Source organism: Juglans microcarpa x Juglans regia, chromosome 8S (genome assembly GCF_004785595.1).
Source record: "Juglans microcarpa x Juglans regia isolate MS1-56 chromosome 8S, Jm3101_v1.0, whole genome shotgun sequence".
NCBI classification, from domain to species: Eukaryota; Viridiplantae; Streptophyta; class Magnoliopsida; order Fagales; family Juglandaceae; genus Juglans; species Juglans microcarpa x Juglans regia.
In genome coordinates this window covers 14,238,198-14,258,276 of record NC_054609.1, presented here as the reverse complement: position 1 = coordinate 14,258,276, position 20,079 = coordinate 14,238,198, and the positions used below count along the sequence as shown (strand labels likewise).

At 37.2% G+C, this 20,079-nt stretch overlaps 1 protein-coding gene and 1 pseudogene across 10 annotated transcripts in view; both read left to right on the top strand.

The window, feature by feature from the left end:
- Positions 1-20,079, top strand: part of LOC121245097 (putative disease resistance protein At3g14460) — a 35,498-nt gene that overhangs the window by 9,087 nt on the left and 6,332 nt on the right. The gene's annotated exons all lie outside the window — the stretch shown is intronic.
- On the top strand, positions 2,987-4,836 carry LOC121245099 (annotated as a pseudogene).

The following is a 20,079-nucleotide window of genomic DNA, read 5'->3' as shown; positions in this document are numbered from 1 at the left end:
AAGCCGCAGGATTAACACCTTGGAATGGAGGGAAGTCTAGTTTAACCACCCTAGGATTGAACCTTCTTAGGTCTGGATTTTCCATTTCTGGTGGTTGTTTTTGGTTTATGGGTGGAGAATTGGGTTGTTGGGTGAAAAGGGTGCGCATCATATCCTTAATTCTTGGATATCTGTTTTTAATTCAATGAGCTCTTGTTGGTGATGGTCGATTTGGTACTGTAATGCTTCTTGTTGTTGGTGTTTGGATCGAGTGTTTTCTGCCATGGTAGTGATGAAATTGTTTGACTAGTTAGTAATGGGGTAGGGTGTATTTCTGGGTTGGGAATGGTGAAGCTGTTTGGCTAGTGGTAGTGATGAAGCTGTTTGGTTGTGCTCGGTACGATCAACGATTTATTGCTTGGATGGTAGTGTATGGTACTGAATATATGTAAATGATGAAATTGTAGGGTGTCGTTTGGCTGGAACTGGGTAGGATCGACGTCTCTAAATACCAAATGTTATGGCTTTGAATGTATGTAATGGTGAAAATGGAATGAGCTACTATAATAGTGTCTGTGTGATGTAAGAATCGAATGCAGGAATTGGAAAATGGATTGAATTCTTGTATTGTTACCGGATCTTCTAGGATCCCTAACCTTCAAAATAGTAAGTTCAAACAATAGCTTTTCAAAGATGTAAATTGTATCAGTTCCCTTTCATCCTCATAGCTGCGGATGTGAAAGAATACATATGGAATTTTTTAACTGTTTTTATTCTATTTTAGCTAAAAGACAAGTGTGTGTAACGGATCACTCATCACAGCAACACTCTTTCATGATAAAACAGCAACGTATCACAGCTTCCCTTAAATTCAGCACTTCACTTAACTTCCTAAACACATCACTTGATTCTTCTTGCAAATGATGCTGTAAGATCCCTGGTTCCCCACGACGCCGTTTCAAGTTCAGCCTCTCTAAACCTTGCCAGACACGAACACAACTCATACTTCAGTCTTCCTCAAAACTCTGCTTTGGCACCAATGAAACCCCTCCTTTCACGAATTGCCCAGACCAACTCACGCCATTTTCCCATCTAATCTGAGCCCAGAACAATTTGTCTTTATTTATGTTTTAGTATTGTGTATTACAAACGGCATTCTCTTTTTGCAAAGGTACCAACAAAGTTTACACTGTCGGTATCAACTATTGGTCACTGATTTAGCATCACCCTTTTAGAAATTCTTCTTCAATACTATTGATATATATATCACTATAAGAAAAACGGACTTTTATGACTATTTAATTGTGACAAAAAGACCATTTGTGACTAAAACAGACTCATTTTAGTTGTAAATAGTCATTTCGCTAGAATTAACTGGCCACAAATAAGCAGTTTTCTTATAGTATATATATACATAAATACTTTGGATCCCGAAAATAGGTCTTGAATTTGTGTCCGGAATGATTTTTTTTTTTTTTTACTTGGTAGTTAAGGAAGTATTTTTTAATGATGTTGTAAATTTTTTATTTTTTTTAAAATGTTTATGAGAATTAAAAAAATACATGAAAAAAAAAAGAAAAAAAAAATAAAAAGATGAAATATACTGTTCGGGATCCTTATTTGGGACTCATTTTCGGTGACTGTAGCAATGCTCAAATATATATATATATATATATATATATATATATATATATATATATATAGTCATCTTTTGTAACCGATCAAAAGAATTGGAATAGGAAGCATCGAAACTCCCATTATATTTTGTGAACCAAACAATTGCCATTGGGGGCCCTAATTAATATCACTCCAGAAAGACGGGACCGATTTATAATTTAAGTTTGAATTTATTTAATATGTTTTTTTTTTTATCATTTGATAATTACTTTTTAAAATTTAATTTTATTATTTTTAATATATCACATTTAGTTGTGAACTTTATTTTATTTTTTGAAATTTCATTGCGATGACCAACTCATGAATATGGCGCATACACCTAATTAGAATGTCCTTACCTGTTCAGATATATAGGCGATCCTATCTAAAATGTAAATAAATTAGTTTAATCTATGATCGATCATGCCAATTAAAGATGAAATTGTGATCCAACTTCAACTAATTCTATTATTTTATATTTTCGATCAGATTGGTTCTAATATAATTAATTAAAATTAGAGTACGGATAAAAAATCTTATCATCACTATTCGTTTTGGACAAATTTTTTTTTATTATTTATAAATTATCTTATTATTATTTATAAAATTCTTAACTTATCTCAACAGTTTTTTGTAAGATGCGACAAAAAAGGAAATACACTCCCGGCCGCCCTCTCCATGTACGAATTCTTATTTAATTATTGCTATAAAAAATATTGATCACCCTTTTTTAAAAAAAAAAGGAAAAAGAAAAGAAGTTAATTGGTTTCTGTACATGATGGGCACGTGCAATAGTTCGTTTGCATTCCTCGTGGATCACATGTTATTCTATTCAAGGATACATAAAAAAAAAAAAAAAAAAAAAAAAAAAAATTATTCATCATCTATTTTTTTATTAATTTTTTTTTATTTTATGATATAATATTAGATGATAAATTTATAAATGAAATATAATAAATAATCTCTGATCAATTAATACTACATCATAAAATGATGAGAAGATAATAATAATTAAAGTGATGAGTAATATTAATATTTAATAAAAGAAGACATTAGTATTAAATTTTGAAAAAATGATACTTGCAGTCGTGAGTATACAAGTACCTTGCAGTCACTTTAAAAAAAGTAAATAAATATAAGACCTACATAAAAAAAATTAATTTTTTAATAATAGATCTCTCTTTTTTAAAACGACTATACGACATTTATACATTCCACTGCAACACATAGCATTACTCTAAATTTTGGATAGCAGAGCAGCACTACCCATTATATAATCTTCCCTAACCACTCCGAACTCTCACTCACAAAGTAAGTAAACCAAAAAAAAAAAAAAAAAAATCCCTCAGCCATGGAGGTCACTTCTTGGCTTGCAGTGTTGGCCATGGCGGGGCTAGCTTCTCTTTTCTCTCTCTCAAAACATCTCCCATTTCGATCTCACAAGTTAAAACTGCTACCAGGTCCCAAACCTTAGCCTATCATTGGCAATCTAAACCTTATTGATCCTCTCCCTCACCAATCCCTTCACAAACTGTCGCAAAAATATGGGCAGATCATGCAACTTAGATTCGGGTCAATCTCAGTAGTGGTTGCCTCGTCTCCTGAAATGGCAAAGCAATTCTTGAAGACACATGATCACATTTTTTCCTGTAGACCCAAAACTGCAGCAGGGAAGTACATCGCTTATAACTACGCCGATATTGTATGGGCACCTTGGGGACCTTATCTGCGCCAAGGGCGCAAGATATGTCTCTCCGAGCTATTTAGCTCAAGGAGACTAGAGTCCTATTAGAACATACGTGTTGAAGAAAGACGTGCTCTTTCTTCACGCTTGCGGGCATTATCTGGGAAGCCCATCAAGGTGAAAGAGCATCTGTCACGCCTCACTCTTAGTGTTATCAGTAGAACTGTATTGGGTAAGGAGTATTTTAGCGAATCTGGACATGAAAAATCTATAGTGACACTCGGAGAATTCCAAGAAATGTTAGACGAGTTGTTCTAGCTTAATGGGGTGCTAAATATTGGGGACTAGATACCGTGGCTAGATTTCTTGGACTTGCAGGGATACGTGAAACGAATGAAGACAGTGTCAAGAAAAATTGATCGATTCCACGACCATGTTTTCGAAGAACATAAGGCCAAGAGACTAGGAGTGAAAGATTTTGAGCCAAAGGACATGGTGGATTTATTGTTGCATCTCGCTGATGATTCTAACAATCAGGTTAATCTCACTTATGACAACGTCAAGGGGATCACTCGGGTATTGTATTTTCGAAGCACATCTTGTTTCAATGCGACTACTTTCATAATATTGAGTCATAGATTTCAAACTAGACATGTGATCGAAGAGAAAAGATATTTGTAACTGCGAATTATGCAACCATAATCGTTTTGAAAACAATGAATAAAATATGAAACTTATATGAAAAAAATTAATTTTTTAATAGTGAACCCCACTCTTTTTCAAAACTATTATGCAACGTTTACGTACTTCACGATTGTATGTAAGTAGAATTACTGGTGACGATAATATGAATGACATTGATCTATGCAACTTTTGGTTCTTCTTAAAATTAGGATCTTGTAGCTGGAGGCACAGACACGTCCGCGACTTCAGTGGAATGGGCAATGTCTGAACTCTTGAAGCAACCCCACCTTATGAAGAAGGCTACCGAAGAGCTTGACAAGGTTATTGGTAAAGATAGATGGGTTGAGGAGAAAGACATTCCACAACTTCCTTATATTAACGCAATTATGAAAGAGACGATGAGGAAACACCCTGTGGCAGTATTGCTAACACCACGCCTAGCTATGGAAGATTGTGAAGTAGCTGGTTATGATATTCGTAAAGGAACTACAGTCTTCATAAACACATGGAGTATAGGAAGAGACCCATCAGTATGGAATGCACCTGAACAATTCTGCCCAGAGAGGTTCTTGGGAACAAATATTGATGTCAAAGGACAACATTTCGAGCTATTGCCATTTGGTTCAGGAAGGAGGATGTGCCCTGGATATAGTCTTGGACTAAAGATAATCAGCTCTAGCTTAGCCAATATATTGCATGGATTTGAGTGGAAACTAGATGATGACATGAAGCTAGAGGATTTCGTGATGGAGGAAATTTATGGTTTGGCAACACCAAGAAAGTTCCCACTTGTTGCAGTAGCGAAGCCTCGACTCCCATGCCATCTTTACTAATTAATTTTCAGTTTTAGCATGAATTATCCCTCTTGAATAACCTTTTATATATTTTGTAATAATTTCCTAGTTTGAGGACAAGTGATTAGGTTGTGTGATATATATTATTTAGTACATGTGCCTCCTAAATTCTCACCAAATTAACAGATTTCTCAAATACAAAGTCGTAAGAAAATACTCTAGCCACAAATGGATTAAATAAAAATAATCTTATAAACTGATGTAGTTTTATGTGATTAGTTAGATTGTAAAATTATTTTTATTGTAAAGTAGATCTAACAAATCAGATGAAATCAAGTCAAACATAAAATATCTACAAGCTGGAAAGTTGGCACACTACATTGAAAAGCAGAGAAATGATCAAGCCGAGGAGAAATTGTCATTGGTTCTAATTTTGCTATTCTAGCAATGGATAATCTTAATTTGGTTCTATAGATATTAGATTACACATGGATCTCAATCAATTTCTATAAACCAGTTTGGGAGAACGGCTCTTAGGAATTACAAAGAACATAACAAGGCTTGGGAAATGAAAACAAAAGTCGAAAGTTCCATGTGGAATCCACCACCAAGAGGTCAGGTCTCAATTTCTTTTGATGTAGTAGTTCGACAGTGAGGCAGTACAGCAACATGAGCAGTGTGTAGAGATCATGCAGGAAAAATTGTTGGATTTGTAAATGAATTTACAAGAAATTGTGGAGAGGCACTAGCGACCTTTATAGGACTCTGTTTGGCAACAGGGAAAGGATGAAAGAGTATTGCTATTGAAGGTGACTCTTAGGTAGTAATTTCAGCTTTGAAAAATACAAGCCACAACTCAGACTGGATCATAGAAGGCTTGATAAGAGATTTAAGAATACTGCTTAGCAACTTTGAAAACTGGAAATCAGTTAAAATTCATCGGGTCCAGAACCGATGTGCGCATTCAATTACGTAATGGGCATAATCAAACTTAGTGTTTGGAGATATACCCAGAATCAAAATATCACAAATATATATTGAATTTTCACAATGCAAAAGACCCACCTAGTTACTCTGTATATTAGCTAGTTAGATTAATACTCAGTATGCTTTCAACCGCTGTATGGAATGGATGAGACTGCTTTCAATGTTGTTATTGGAAGTTGCCCATTTTGCTATATTGTCTATATATCGCAAGACGATCAATATTCTATATGGCGGTAATATATATTTAAGGCTAATGCTAGCTAGATATATTTATAGGTACTTATGTAAGCGTTGTGTATTTTTTAAGAAAAATAGTAGTCAATTGTTAAAAATTTAATTTTTTCTTGGATCTTAAATTTATTTATTTTTTTAAAAAGGTATTTTAGGACAATAAATATCATTATTTATTATACTATATGGCCATGCATGAAATTCTATATGGACAATAAATATCATCTATTACTATATATAAAAGCAGACTCTTATAATTCTGACGTGATATTCTACCTATAAAAGTAGGCATTCTATCTATTAAATTTGAAATGTTATGTTTGTGAAGCGGTAAACTTTTTAAAAGAAATGTTTCATTATGCACTATTGTAACTTTTAAGTTTCATTTTTCTTTTACAATAAAAATATAAACCGATTCAAGACTCCACCCAAAAGTATTAATTCAACATTTATATTATTTTGTATTTTAAACGGAGTCACTTTTTTATTATTTATATTCAAGACTCTCTTTTTTATTTTTTTTTTATCCATATGGAATTTCATATATATGTTCTGGTGTTCAATTCAAGCGAGATTTGGTTGGTGCACACTATTCTTGATAATATTTTAGATTGCATTTGGATAGATTTTGAATAAATCCGTAGATAGCTATATGCTTTATCCTGTCTTCTCAATTACCTTTTTTTTTTCTTGTCTCTGTTTCTTCCTTTATCCCGAAATATGCGTTTGGATTCACTAGATGACACGATTTGATCCTTTCCTAATTTCCATGATACTTTCCTCCATGATATTATTTTCCCATGCCAAGTTCATATAGATGACACCACATGAAGATATTTTTCTTCCATGGCATCTAAAGAACGCATATATATTTAAATATAAATAATTAGCTAATATTTAAACCAATAAATACAGACCCCATATTTTAAAACAAATTAAATGATCATATTTTAAAAAATGTTGATTGAATTTTGGCCTTTTGCCGGAAGAAATCACTGGTTTTAAAATCCAAAATTGAAACACTAAAATGTGTTGGAAAATTAAAAAATAGACCCCAAAAATCTATGAAATTTGAACAAATAAGGCAAAAAACCCCCCAAGATTTTAGCGTATACGTAATATGAATATCTATACATGTGCATACAATAAACTCAAAAGTCTTCATTTTTCTAAATTTAAAATGTCCTTTTTAAAGTCTTGGAATTTGTCATTCTTATATCTTCTCCTAATTATTTTCAATCGGTTTCTTTTTTCTCAATGAAAAAAATACATGAATGAGAAAATTATATCTTCTCCTAATTATTTTCAATCGGTTTCTTTTTTCTCAATGAAAAAAATACATGAATGAGAAAAGTAAGCAAATTTAATTTCTTACTTACTTAAATTGAAAATTTTAATATGACCAATGGCCTAAACATACTTTGCTCCCCAAGGTTAATAATAAAGTCAATTTTAGAAATTTTCAGGAGTCGGAGTGCTGTTATTGAATTTTACGTAAAATATTTTTCTTTTGTTCTAAAGGAAGAACTAGAAATAAAGATTTCTTATAATAAATAAAATCTTTTTGTATTAAAATATTGAAATCATAAATGAGAGAGTGCACATAATCATTTATTAAAATTTCTCAAAATCTATGCTATAAAAAATCATAACTTAAAATCTCTGTACATGATCTAGGCCACTATCATGCCTTCCTGGACTAAGTCCTGTCCTACAACTATACCTTCATAATATTCTGACATGGTGTGATTTAAAAACATAAAGCAAACTAAAATGAATTGATGACTTAGTTTTATCAATAACTTCTATCGAAAACCACCATTAGTGGGAGTAACATTATTCATAAACTAAATAGATTGACTAGTTCTTCCAATTTTCGTGTTCTTTTTTTCTTGTGTGGCAGGCCAGATTAATTTGTTTATATTTTTAAAGTACATTAATAGCTTTTTTTAATATTTAAGTAGATTTTAAAACATTATCACATCCAGGTTAATTCATAATCTATTTTACAGAAAAAATGGATGTGCAAGTAATATCGCTTTTCTCTTGCTATGATTTTGCTTATTGCCTCTACTTAAACGGAGCAAACTACTTGCAAGTTAATATAAGAGATTTATAACTATTGGAATTATAGTGAATTCTATAAGCCAACATCATTGTTGAAAATTTATTTTGGCAGTTGTACAACATATGATTTATGATCTTTGAAGGTATACTAATATAAAATTTCTAACAAGAGTCACTGCTCTTGTTCTAAGGTTCAAGGAGTGAGGTAGATAGATTTTTTATAAATATTGGAAGACTCCCCGTTAAACTTTGAGTGAGAGTATCATTACTTTTTCCAAGAAGCCAGCTTCCTCCATAAACTCTAAAACAGCTATACATATTTAGCGGTAAGAAAATGAGGAAATTGGTGGGGACGAGGATGATAATACCAACAATAGTTGCAGCAACACCTCATCTCTTCTTGAGTAATGTACATTCAAGATTGTCCATTCCTCGAATCCTTAACATTGAGTGGAGAATTACTTGCATCACTTCGAAACCTCCGTATTTTAAGTTGTTGAAAGTTGGAGTCAGTAGCGATGAAGATTTCATCATAACTCTTATAAACATCATAGTAGTGATGGATCGAAGGAACCCACCCTTGGGTAAGATACACACAATTGCTGGCGGGTATGCTGGAGGTGGTCTAATTTCCTCAGGAAGAAATGCATACGCAAGGTGGGTGAGATATGAGGAAGTTTATAATGTAGAGAGACATGTTAAACAGCCTTGAGTACAAGTATTTTCCACAATATCTTTTAGCGAGGAGGACTGTAGAGGGGTTGTATACCCACACGACGACGCATTAGAAGTAACGATGCTGGTGGAAAATTACTACGAGGAGGATACTGATTGACAATAGGAGTTCAGTAGACATCCTATTTTGGGATGTCGTCAGAAAAATGGGGATTGGCGCATATCAACTGCGACCAGTACTGACCACATTAAAGGGGTTCATAGGAGATGCAATACAACCCATGAGATCCATCACATTGCCAGTATCTTGTAGGCATGTATCCCCATGTCACCACCACTATGACTGAGTACTTAGTAGTAAAGACTCAATTGGTGTACAATAAAATTATTGGGCGACCCATGTTAAATGCATTAAAGGCAATTAGTTCGACGTATCATTTAAAAATGAAGTTCCAGACGAAGTTCGGGGTAGGGGAAGTACGTGGTGAGTAGGTCCTAACTCGAGAATGTTATGCACAGAAAATCAGGCAAGGACAAGGAGAGGTGAGTGTGGTAGAAACTGAAGAGGAGGCGGGTGTGATTCGTCCACCATCACCTCAAATACTGATGACTGGACTAGAGACTAGAGATGAGAGAGCCTTAAAACAAGGAGAAGCAGATGAACCCTAAGTAAGGCCACTCGAAGAGTTATGTGAAGATAGGAACCAAGCTAACAAAAGAAGAAAGGCAATAAGGATATGCCTGGAATAGGCGAGGAGATCATTGAACACAAATTAAGCATAGACCCGAAGGCGTGTCTAGTAAAACAAAAGAAAAGAAACTTCAGCACTGAGAAGTACGAAGCAATCAAAGAGGAGGTGGACAGGTTATTGGCAGTTGGGTTCATCAAAGAAACACAATATCCGGAATGGCTGTCAAATGTAGTGTTGGTGAAGAAATCCAATGGGAAGTGGCGAATGTGTGTGGATTTCATGGATCTCAACAAGGCTTGCCCAAAAGACAGTTTTCCACTCCCACGAATAGATATGATAGTAGATGCAACAGCAGAGCATAAAATGCTAAGTTTTATAGACGCTTATTCAAGATACAACCTAATCAGAATGAGTAAGACTGACCAAGAGAAGACTACTTTCATAACTGACCGATGACTGTATTGCTATAGGGTGATGTCCTTTGGCTTAAAGAATGCGAGGGCAACGTATCAGAGGTTAGTAAATAAAATGTTTATAAACAAGATCGGGAGGAACATGAAAGTATATGTCGATGATCTGCTTGTGAAAAGCATGGATTTTCCAAACACGTAGAAGACCTTAGAGAAGCCTTCAAAGTTTTGCAGCAATACCAGAAGAAGCTCAATCCAACCAAATGTGCCTTCGGAGTGCAATCGGAGAAATTCCTCAAATTTATGGTATCAGAAAGAGGAATTGAAGCCAACCCAGAAAAACTCAGAGAAATAATAGAGATAAAGTGACTCACGAATTTAAACGAAGTACAAAAGCTGGCAGGAAGGATAGTAGCTCTTAACAGGTTTGTATCCTGATTAACAGATAAATGTCTCCCTTTCTTTCAGGTGCTTAAAAGAGCTCAGGATTGGGATATTAAGTGCGAAGAGGCGTTTACACAATTGAATGAATATTTGACTAACCCACCATTGCTCAACCACACCAAGCAAGGAGAGTCACTGTCTTTGTACCTGGCAGTAACCCCAGATGCAATATTAGCAACATTAATACGAGAAGAGGGGAATGAGCAAAAGTCGGTGTATTATGTCAGTAGGGCCCTAAGAGGAGCAGAGACCAGGTATCCAAAGGTTGAGTTAGTTGCTTTTGCTGTGGTGGTAATAGCAAGACGACTATGGCCTAACTTCCAAGCCCATCCGATACGGGTGGTTACCTCATCACCTTTACAGAAGGTGCCGTGGAAGCCAGGCACCTAGGGATGACTAGTCAAGTGGTTGATTGAGCTAAGCTAGTATAACATCAGTTACGTGCCTAAAAGTGTCGTGAAAGAGTAGATCTTGACCATTAGAATTTTCAAAATTTCGAGAGGAAATCTCCAAGCCACCCAAGCAGAAGCCATGGCAAGTATACGTGGTGACAAGCGAAGGGTATTTTCGTACCATTCCCTATGATTAAATTTCAAAGTTACAAATAACGAGGCCGAATACGAAGCGGTGCTCGCCAGTTTAGCAATAACAAAGGTGTTTAGAGGCAAGGAGATCGAAATGAAAATCGATTCGCAAGTAGTAGTCGGGCAAATCACCAAGGAATATTTAGCAAGGGGAATCAAGTTAATAAAATATCTCCCCAAGTTCAAGAACAATGCAAATACCTCAAGTACTTTCGAATCGAGCGAATATCTTGAGCAGATAGTTTCAAGGCTGATAGGCCTAGTTTTTTTTTTTTAATATTTAAGTAGATTTTAACATTATCACATCTAGGTAATTCATAAACTATTTTACAGAAAAATGGATGTGCAAGTAATATCGCTTTTCTCTTGCTATGATTTTGCTTACTGCCTTTACTTAAACGGAGCAAACTACTTGCAAGTTAATATAAGAGATTGATAACTATTGGAATTATAGTGAATTCTATAAGCCAACATCATTGTAGAAAATTTATTTTGGCAATTATACAACGTATGATTTATGATCTTTGAAGGTATACTAATATAAAATTTCTAACAAGAGTCACTGCTCTTGTTCTAAGGTTCAAGGAGTGAGGTGGATAGATTTTTATAAATATTGGAATAAAATGAGGAAATTGGTGGGGGGAGGATGATAATACCAACAATAGTTGCAGCAGCACCTTATCTCTTCTTGAGTAATGTACATTCAAGATTGTCCATTCCTCGAATCCTTAACATTGAGTGGAGAATTACCAGCAACACTTCGAAACCTCCGTATTTTTAGTTGTCGAAAGTTGGAGTCAGTAGCGATGAAGATTTCATCATAACTCTTATAAACATCAGAGTAGTTCTAGTATGAACTCTTTCCCTATAAATGGGTACCTCTTTGTCTTTGATGAATATTTCTTTTGATCTTCAATGCTTGCAGTAGTTCAAAAGACCGAAGCAATTAAGTTGTTGCAGCTTCCAAGTGCCATCTGAAAAATGAATGTCCAAGTACTACTACTTTTCTCTTCCCAAGATTTTGTTTACTGTCTTTGCCTAAACTTGCCATAAACACTTTGATCTTGACATGGACATCTTCAATTTTGAATTTTGGAGGAAGTTGGAATCCATTAGGGTCATCAAATTCCTTTATCTGACAAAAGTCCTTTCCAAAGATGACTTTACCGACCTCTCTAAGAAGCCTCAAATTCTCAAACTTCTCAAATATACAATGCTTGGCTCTTGAGGGCTTTCCAAAACTCGTCTCCTGGCCTAGTTTGGATCGCAAAGTTCTCACAACCCATCTCATTTCATCTCAATATCCAAGTATAACAAACACAAACACTTTTCAATTTCAACTCTTTAACTTTTTCATTTAATTATTATCTAATCATTACAACTTTTCCAAACTTCCAAACAAAATAACAAAAGTAATTCAACATTTTCAAATTTCAAAACAAAAATTATATTAAAAAATTATATTATAATAATATTTTAACTTTATAATATTTTATTGAAAAACGCTGCGGAGTGGTTCGGCTGTTAAGCCTGGAATAGCAGCCCTCTAATCAGACGCTGACACGTAGATAAAAATACAATAAACCATTTAGACCTCACCACATAGAATCACGAACTATTCTCTTCATAGAATCGGTTTGCATTTTCCAACTCACATTCTTCGTCCACTTCCAGCCCGCCTCTTGTGCGCCACCAAGCCCGCCGCCCACCGACCAAGACTTGAGCACCACCGTCGGACACCGACCAAAGTTCCACCACCACCATCTAATTCCGACGCCGAAGCAATTCCCTCGACGATTTACAATTCCCTCGGTGATTTCAGTTATGGGTTCACAATTAATTAGAGTTTCCAAATATCCAGCAAAGCAAAGCTATAGAAACAAGATTTAGAAGAGAAATCCTATGGTAACTCATAAAAAAACAACGAGAAAGAAGGAACAAATATAACCTAGAAATTTCAAAGAGAAGGAGGGACAGATTACTGAACGACAAAGATGAGAAATACACTGTCTGGGTCGAGCTGTTCGTCTGAGTCACCACCATCGTCTGGGTTGAGCTGTTCGTCTGAGTCACCACCACTGCCTGGGTTGAGCTTCGCCACCGTTTGGATCGAGCTCGGCCATCATTTGGGTCAAGAGCCGTGAGGGATGTTGAGTTCGTCGAGGTTCCTCAGGAAAATAGAAAGGGCAAATGAATACAAGTGTGAGGAAGGTGTAATGAAAATGATCGGGTGTCTGCAGATGTAAAAATTTCACAATAATTCAGCTACGTGTCCGGCTATGATTGGAGGGCTGTTATTCTAGGCTTAACAGCCTGACCATTCCCTAGCTTTTCTCTATTTTATTCAACATTTGTTTTTCTCCTTTCACAAAATCCCATAAAACATATTTACTAAAACCATTTCATTACTATTTATAGATTATCTCATCTCATCTCATCTCACTATTCAAACGAGGCAAGACCTCATCTCACTATTCAAATGAGGCAAGACAATTGTACATCTCTAGCTATGAAGAGCTCAAGTCCTTTCCAGAGAATGGCCATCCTCTGATACTTGGACAACTTTATATCTATAAATGTCCTATGCCAAAAGAATGCCATAAGAAAGATCGAGCTAGGAAGATAGTGGCTGAAGATAGTTGAATATGAAAATGAATGGAAAATCCATTAATGACTCAGAAGCTGAGGAATTTACGTTTTTTTGGTCCTAATCCAAAGTTGCTTTGAGTGGTGGCATTGGAGATCAGACCCTCATGTAACACTTATTTCCTGTCCTGTTGGTGCTAGATCTAGCTGGTATTTTTAGAAACACAAACCAGGGAGTGAAATGCAGTAGATTCCCAACCTATACTGTAAGAAAAGGCTAAGAAGAAAAATATCGAACAACTAGTGTGCAGGACTTTTGGAGAGAAATTTCTTATTGTATTGATTATTGTATCCTTACTTTATGCAAAGGGAAACAACGAGTATATATAATACAAGGCCAGCAAACTAACAAACTTTCTATAGCTGGCGCCAAGGAAATAAAAGAAAAAAAATATTCTGTACAGTCTGACGATAACAGAATGTCCTCATCCTTGGCCTGCAGCAGGATATTCTCTTTCTGGAACATTCTTCAATTTTGGGTCTTTATTCTGCTGCTGGATGTGTTGATCTTCCGGCTGTGCTGCTCCTTCTTCTAACTGAATCAGCAATTCTTCATTCCTCAATATATATATGTGCAAGAAAAGGAAAAATATTTTTTATTTATAAAAACATTAATTAACTATATATATATATATATATCTATTTAATTGACATGGGAAAAGTTGAAAAACTATATCAACTTATATAATTCTAAATTGCCGCAAAAGCCTTGTTTCTTTTCGCAACTCAAATATTATGCATAAATAATGCCCAAAAACCACTATCTTCCCCTTTTTCGTTTTCTTTTTTTCATTTAAACGACTCCAAGGAACATGCATGTGATTTATTTTTTTTCTTTCTTCTGTCCCAGTAAATAATATTTTTTTCAAAATTAGAACATATACTTAATTGTTAAAAAAAAACTATCATGCAGCTAGTAGTGTCATCTATTCACTAAATTCTTTGAAAATAAAATGTTTATTTATTTATTCTTCTCCCAACTTCTCATAGGTTTACATTCTTGGAGAGGACATTCCGACTGGTTAAGTCCCACATGGGCCTGGGCTCTTTCTCAAGCCCAAAGCCTACCTCACTACCTAGAGCCTAGCTCGGTATCAAGAGGATCTAGCCCACAACCAATATCAACTGGATAACTATCCAACGGTGGCATAGAATCCAAACGGTTATCATTCGAATTTACTAAGAGATGAACCATCATCTCCAGGTTTGAATTTGAATAACAGATACGTCCATTATCATTTAACAACAGAACGGTTCAAGAGCTCTATATAAAAGAAGAATCCAGGTATGTTGTAGGGGATCTGATTCACCGGTATTAAAGAGTTATCTCAGTCACTGACTTAGGCATTGGAGGTATTCCCTCGAACCCCCAAGCCGTCTTACTCTTTGGTTGCAGGTGATCGTGAGGCGGTGGCAGTGAAACACGTCCATAATAGTTGGAGCCGTCTGTGGGATTGAAAGTGTCACAATCAGCGTGCTTTTCACATGCCCACCACCACTCGGTCTCTGGTAACTAGAGATCAGGGAGAAACTTCACAGAACATGAAGGGAAGACTTGCGGAAATGGAGGAGATAATAAAGAAACTTACCACAAAGGTTGACTCACTGTGAAAAGAGAATGAGGTTCTCAAGTCACGAAACGGACCGTCAGGAGAGGATGCGACACCCAGTCAGGTTGACCAGGTAAAGATGGAGGCAAACAGTGTAGGTGTCGGTAAGGGCCACCAAGAGGACAAGGAGATGAAGAAGCTGCACCACGACGTGTGCAGCCTGACAGACAAGTACGAGGAGATGGCCAAGAAGATAGGAACGTCTTCTTCGGTCGATCAGTCGTTGTCTAGCACAAATCTGCCATTCTATGCAAAAACCATGGCGACGCCTTTGCCCCAGAAGTTTAAAGTTTCTTCAGTAGATCTATATGACGGCTCCAAAGATCCTGTAAAGCATCTTGAGCCCTTCAAAGTCCATATGACGCTACATGGATTTTTGGGAGAGACTGCGTGTAGGGCTTTCCCTTTAACCTTAAAGGGAATGGCAAGAGCTTGGTTTGGAGCATTGCAGCCGGGAACCATAGACAATTGGGGGAGAACCAGATTAAGGTCATGCTCAGATTTCTCCAAAGTAAGGTTCAGCTGGGACACCTGTTTCTCAAAAAGGGAATCCTCTTCTTGGCTGACTCAACAACCTCATTAAGTTGGGGTTATTGATGATCACTATCTTTGAGGAGGCTCTTCACCTTAACCAGTTTCCTCTCGGCCTCAGTTTCACCCCTTCCGCTTCACCCAATTTCATGATTAGTTCTCGCCGCTCATTTTCGAGAGAAACCATACGAAAGGCATAGTCAGACTTAGCTTGCTTTAACTCTTCAAGCTCTGCCTTCGCCTGATCAAAATTGGCGACCAAGTCATCTCGCTCACTCAAAGCAAGCTCTGCCCGAGTAGCTAGTTCATCCTTTTCTTTAATAAAAGCCTCCATCTGGGCGGCCAAATCATCTCGTTCTTGAACAGCCTCTTATGTACGGCGAAGGTGAGTAGCCAGGTCATCTCGCTCCTGTTCAATCGTCTTCGTCTGGTTTAGGTGAGTGGCAAGATCATCTCACTCCCTCCCAATCATTGTCACTTCTTGACGATAATGATCAGCATCCACAGCAGAACCTGCCAACTCTGTCCGAAGTGAATCAACTTGGGCACGAAGGGCAGCCAGTTAGCCGTCAGCCGTGTGGGAACGAGCCTACAACTGGGTCAACCCATTGTCCATTTTGTCCTTCTCCTCCCTTAGCTTTAACCTATCTTTTACCAAGTCGGCATCAAGGTAGTTGATCCCTAAAAAAAAAAAGAGAAAAAAGAAAAAACTCTCAGAACTAATGATCAAGTATACAAAAAGGAAAAACAAAGTAAAAAAAAATTGCCAATGCAAAAATGTTCCTGACTTGTTGAACAGGTGCAACCCTAAGAGATTTTAGCAAAAAGTTCATGAGGAGAAGTTCACAGCGAGCACGGGGGACAGCGAAGAGCTCGGTGGGTGAGAACTAGAAAAACCTCTCGGATTGAAGACCTGGAAAGAGACGTTAGAAAAAGTTCTCGAGGAAAAGTTCCTTTAGCCTGTCGAGGAGGAACAAAAGAAAGGATACTGTCAGGTGCATCAACGTGGGAACCCGAGCACACTTTAGCATCATCCCAATGAAGAGGTGCCTGATTAACCCCAAAGGTCCTCCTCAGGAGCAACCAAGGATGGTTCGCCGTCTCCACTAGGAGAAATGCTGAATGGTAGAGAAGGAATCGAAACCCTACTCCCAATAGCAAGAGAGGCCACCAGGAACACAAAAGGCAAATAGGGAGTAACTTCTCTAGAAATTGTCTAGGCAAGGGGCGAACGAAGCAATGCTGTTGTTTCCTCGACATGTCCCACCTTTGGAGATTCCAAAGGAACATCCAAGGACTAAGTAGTGATAGGCGAGGATGAAGGCGCTGTCGTTGTTTCCTTGAAATGTTCCACTCGTGGAGATTCCACGAACATCAAAGGACTCAGTAATGACATGTGGGGATAAAAGCATTGCAAGCGGAGGAGCCTCGAAGGATTGGAAGTCCGCGGGTGTAGATAAAGGCACTGTAAGCAGGTCGGGGTTCAAAATGACAACGTCATCATCCTCCCCCCAAAGGGATGTCGTCGCCTTTCTGATGCAAATCGGCGGTCAGTGTAGTTAGAGACTGAGCAGCAACTTCGACAGCAGCCTCTGCCGCAATCACAGATTCAAGGTCTTCCTCGGCTAAAGACATCACATCATCCAAGAAAAGGGTTGGTGAAGCCACAAAGGTGCTTAGTTTACCCAGTTCCTCTTGAGGAGCTGCCAATTTTAAACTTCCACTAGGTTTCTCCCGAAGCCTACCTCACTACCTAGAGCCTAGCTCGGTATCAAGAGGATCCAACCCACAGCCAATACCGACTGAATAACTATCCAACGGTGGCATAGAATTCAAACGATTATCATTCAAATTTACTAAGAGATGAACCCTCATCTCCAGGTTTGAATTTGAATAACAGATACATCCATTATCATTTAACAATAGAATAGTTCAAAGGCTCTATATAAGAGAAGAATCCAGGTATGTTGCAGGGGATCTTATTAATTGGTATTAAAGAGTTATCTCAGTCACTGACTTAGGAATCGGAGGCGTTCCCTCAAACCCCCAAGCCGTCTTACTCTTTGGTTACAGGTGATCGTGAGGCGGTGGGGATGAAACACGTCCATAACAATTCTAATTACATATATATTATGACCCAAAAAGGTCTAACATTGTTCTAATCTTTTTGTTGGTGAATGAATGAAGGCTGTCAAAGGAAATGCATAGTGGGAAAAAACATGAATTAAAATCTTGTGTGACCTAATGTCGACGATCGATCGCATGTGACTCTCCACAATTATAGCCTTATCAACTGATTGTGTCCTCAATTCTCTCATTATCATTTCTAACATTTCTTTGTAAACCTTAAATATTTCTTCAGTACTTTATATACATAATACTGATAATAGGCACACATCATTTTCTTTATTTGTTTCCAACTGCATGCAGAGTGGCCTCATTTGGTTACACAACACTTCTCATTTCATCTTTTCTCATCTAATCATTACAATTTTTTCAAACTTTCACACAAAATACAATTAACAATTTAACCTTTTCAAACACCAAAACAAAAATAATATTAAAAATCTATACTCTAATAATATTTTATTCGACTTTAAACTTTCATCTCATCTCATCTCATAAGTTAATATCCTCTAAATTTTTATTTTACAGGGTTGCTTTGTGGACTCAGAAGTCAGATGATTACCTTAACTAATTTCAAATCACCTATACTTTTGGCTTCAAATTCTAGGGAATTGAAATCCACTAAATTAATATGCATTTTTTCTTACATATATCCGACTTATTCTGATAAATACATTTTATTCTTGGATTTTCTTTCCTCTTAAAACTGAAATTCTTTTCTTCATCTTTAATTTCAATGTCATTATTATTCTTAATTATTATCTTATTCATAATTAACCTATTGTTGCAAATTTACGATTCTAAAAATCATTTGTCCACTAGTTTTTGGTTTGTTGAAGATTGTAGGGTGTAACAAGTTTAGTGAGTTTGGATTTATATTTAGAGATCTTAATGCGAAAAATTGTAATGTAGTTGATAATAAAATAGAGTCGAGTCTAGTTGAAATTGAATGGACGCTCGCAAAAGCATGGAATTCACTATACAAGAATGAGACAAGTTGGAGTGAGTTCTCTAAAAAGTTCGTGAAACTTCATTCTAAGATAGACTCAAACTCGATCAAAACGTTTACAAGATTTTCCATTTTATACTCGAAATGCATGTGAGACTTGACTCAAGCAACTTCTGTTATTTGTGGATTTATAGATATCAGCTAATCATTACATAATCACTATCCAAACACAAAACACTATCCAATCTTTTCAAAGTTCCAAATAACATTGTGAAGCCCAGCTTTGTTTTTAGTAGGGAATTGTTAGCTTGAGAGCTTGGCCAGTGTAGAAGCCCAAAACTCCAAAATAGGGCACAACCCTTGGGCACAAATGGTGCCGTTTTGCTCTAAGGGGGAAAACCCTAACTCTTCTTCTTCTTGCCTCTCTCTATCCTCCTCCTTTCTTCTCTCGCTTGCCACTCCCCTCCTTATACTCTCTCCCTCTACAAACCCGTGGGCCCTGCACGCCACCCACATCCACCATGATCTCGTTGCCACAAGCTGAAGATGCCCCTCTGATCACCCCATCTCCACCTCCAGCGTCTCCGCCTCCCTTTCTGTTTCTTCCTCTCAAGGATCTCTCTCTCTCCCTCTCTCTCTCTCTCTCTCCCCCATGTCGCCATCGCTCCTTGCTGTGCGGTTTCCCTTCATAACCTTCTCAATCGCCCCTTCTTCCCGTAGATCTCTCTCTCTCTCTCTCTCTCTCTCTCTCTCTCACACACACACACACACTCCCTCCCTTTGTCTTTCGTCATCTGTCCCTCTCAATTGAGACATCGCCATCGTCAGCCACCATATTGCGCATACATCGCTGTAGATCCCCACCTCTAGCTCACCACCCGACCCTTCCTCACTCACCCACACTCCCTCATCTTCTACCCTCGAAAGGACAAGATCTTTAGGTCCCTATAGAAAACCCTAGCCACCATTGTCGTTGTGTTGCTCCATCTGCAATGGGCTCCCCTCCCTCTCCGGCTCACCATCAACCCCAAATCTCTCTTCCTCGCAGTCTCTTTACCTGCCTTTCACCCACTCTATTTTTGCTCTGCCGCACACCGTCGTGTAGGGCTAAGCTTCGACTTCGACAGAGTCAGAGTAGCCATTTCCGAGCTCTGACTTCGACAGGAATTTCGCTCCGACTCTGACTCCGAACGGAATTGAAGTCCGACTCCAATAGGAGGTCGGAGCCGACTGTCTATTGGGCTAAAAAAATAAAATAATAAAACCGATGTCCATAAGAAAACAAAAGGCTTCATTAAATCACTCCCATAAGATGTTTCGGGTACTCTG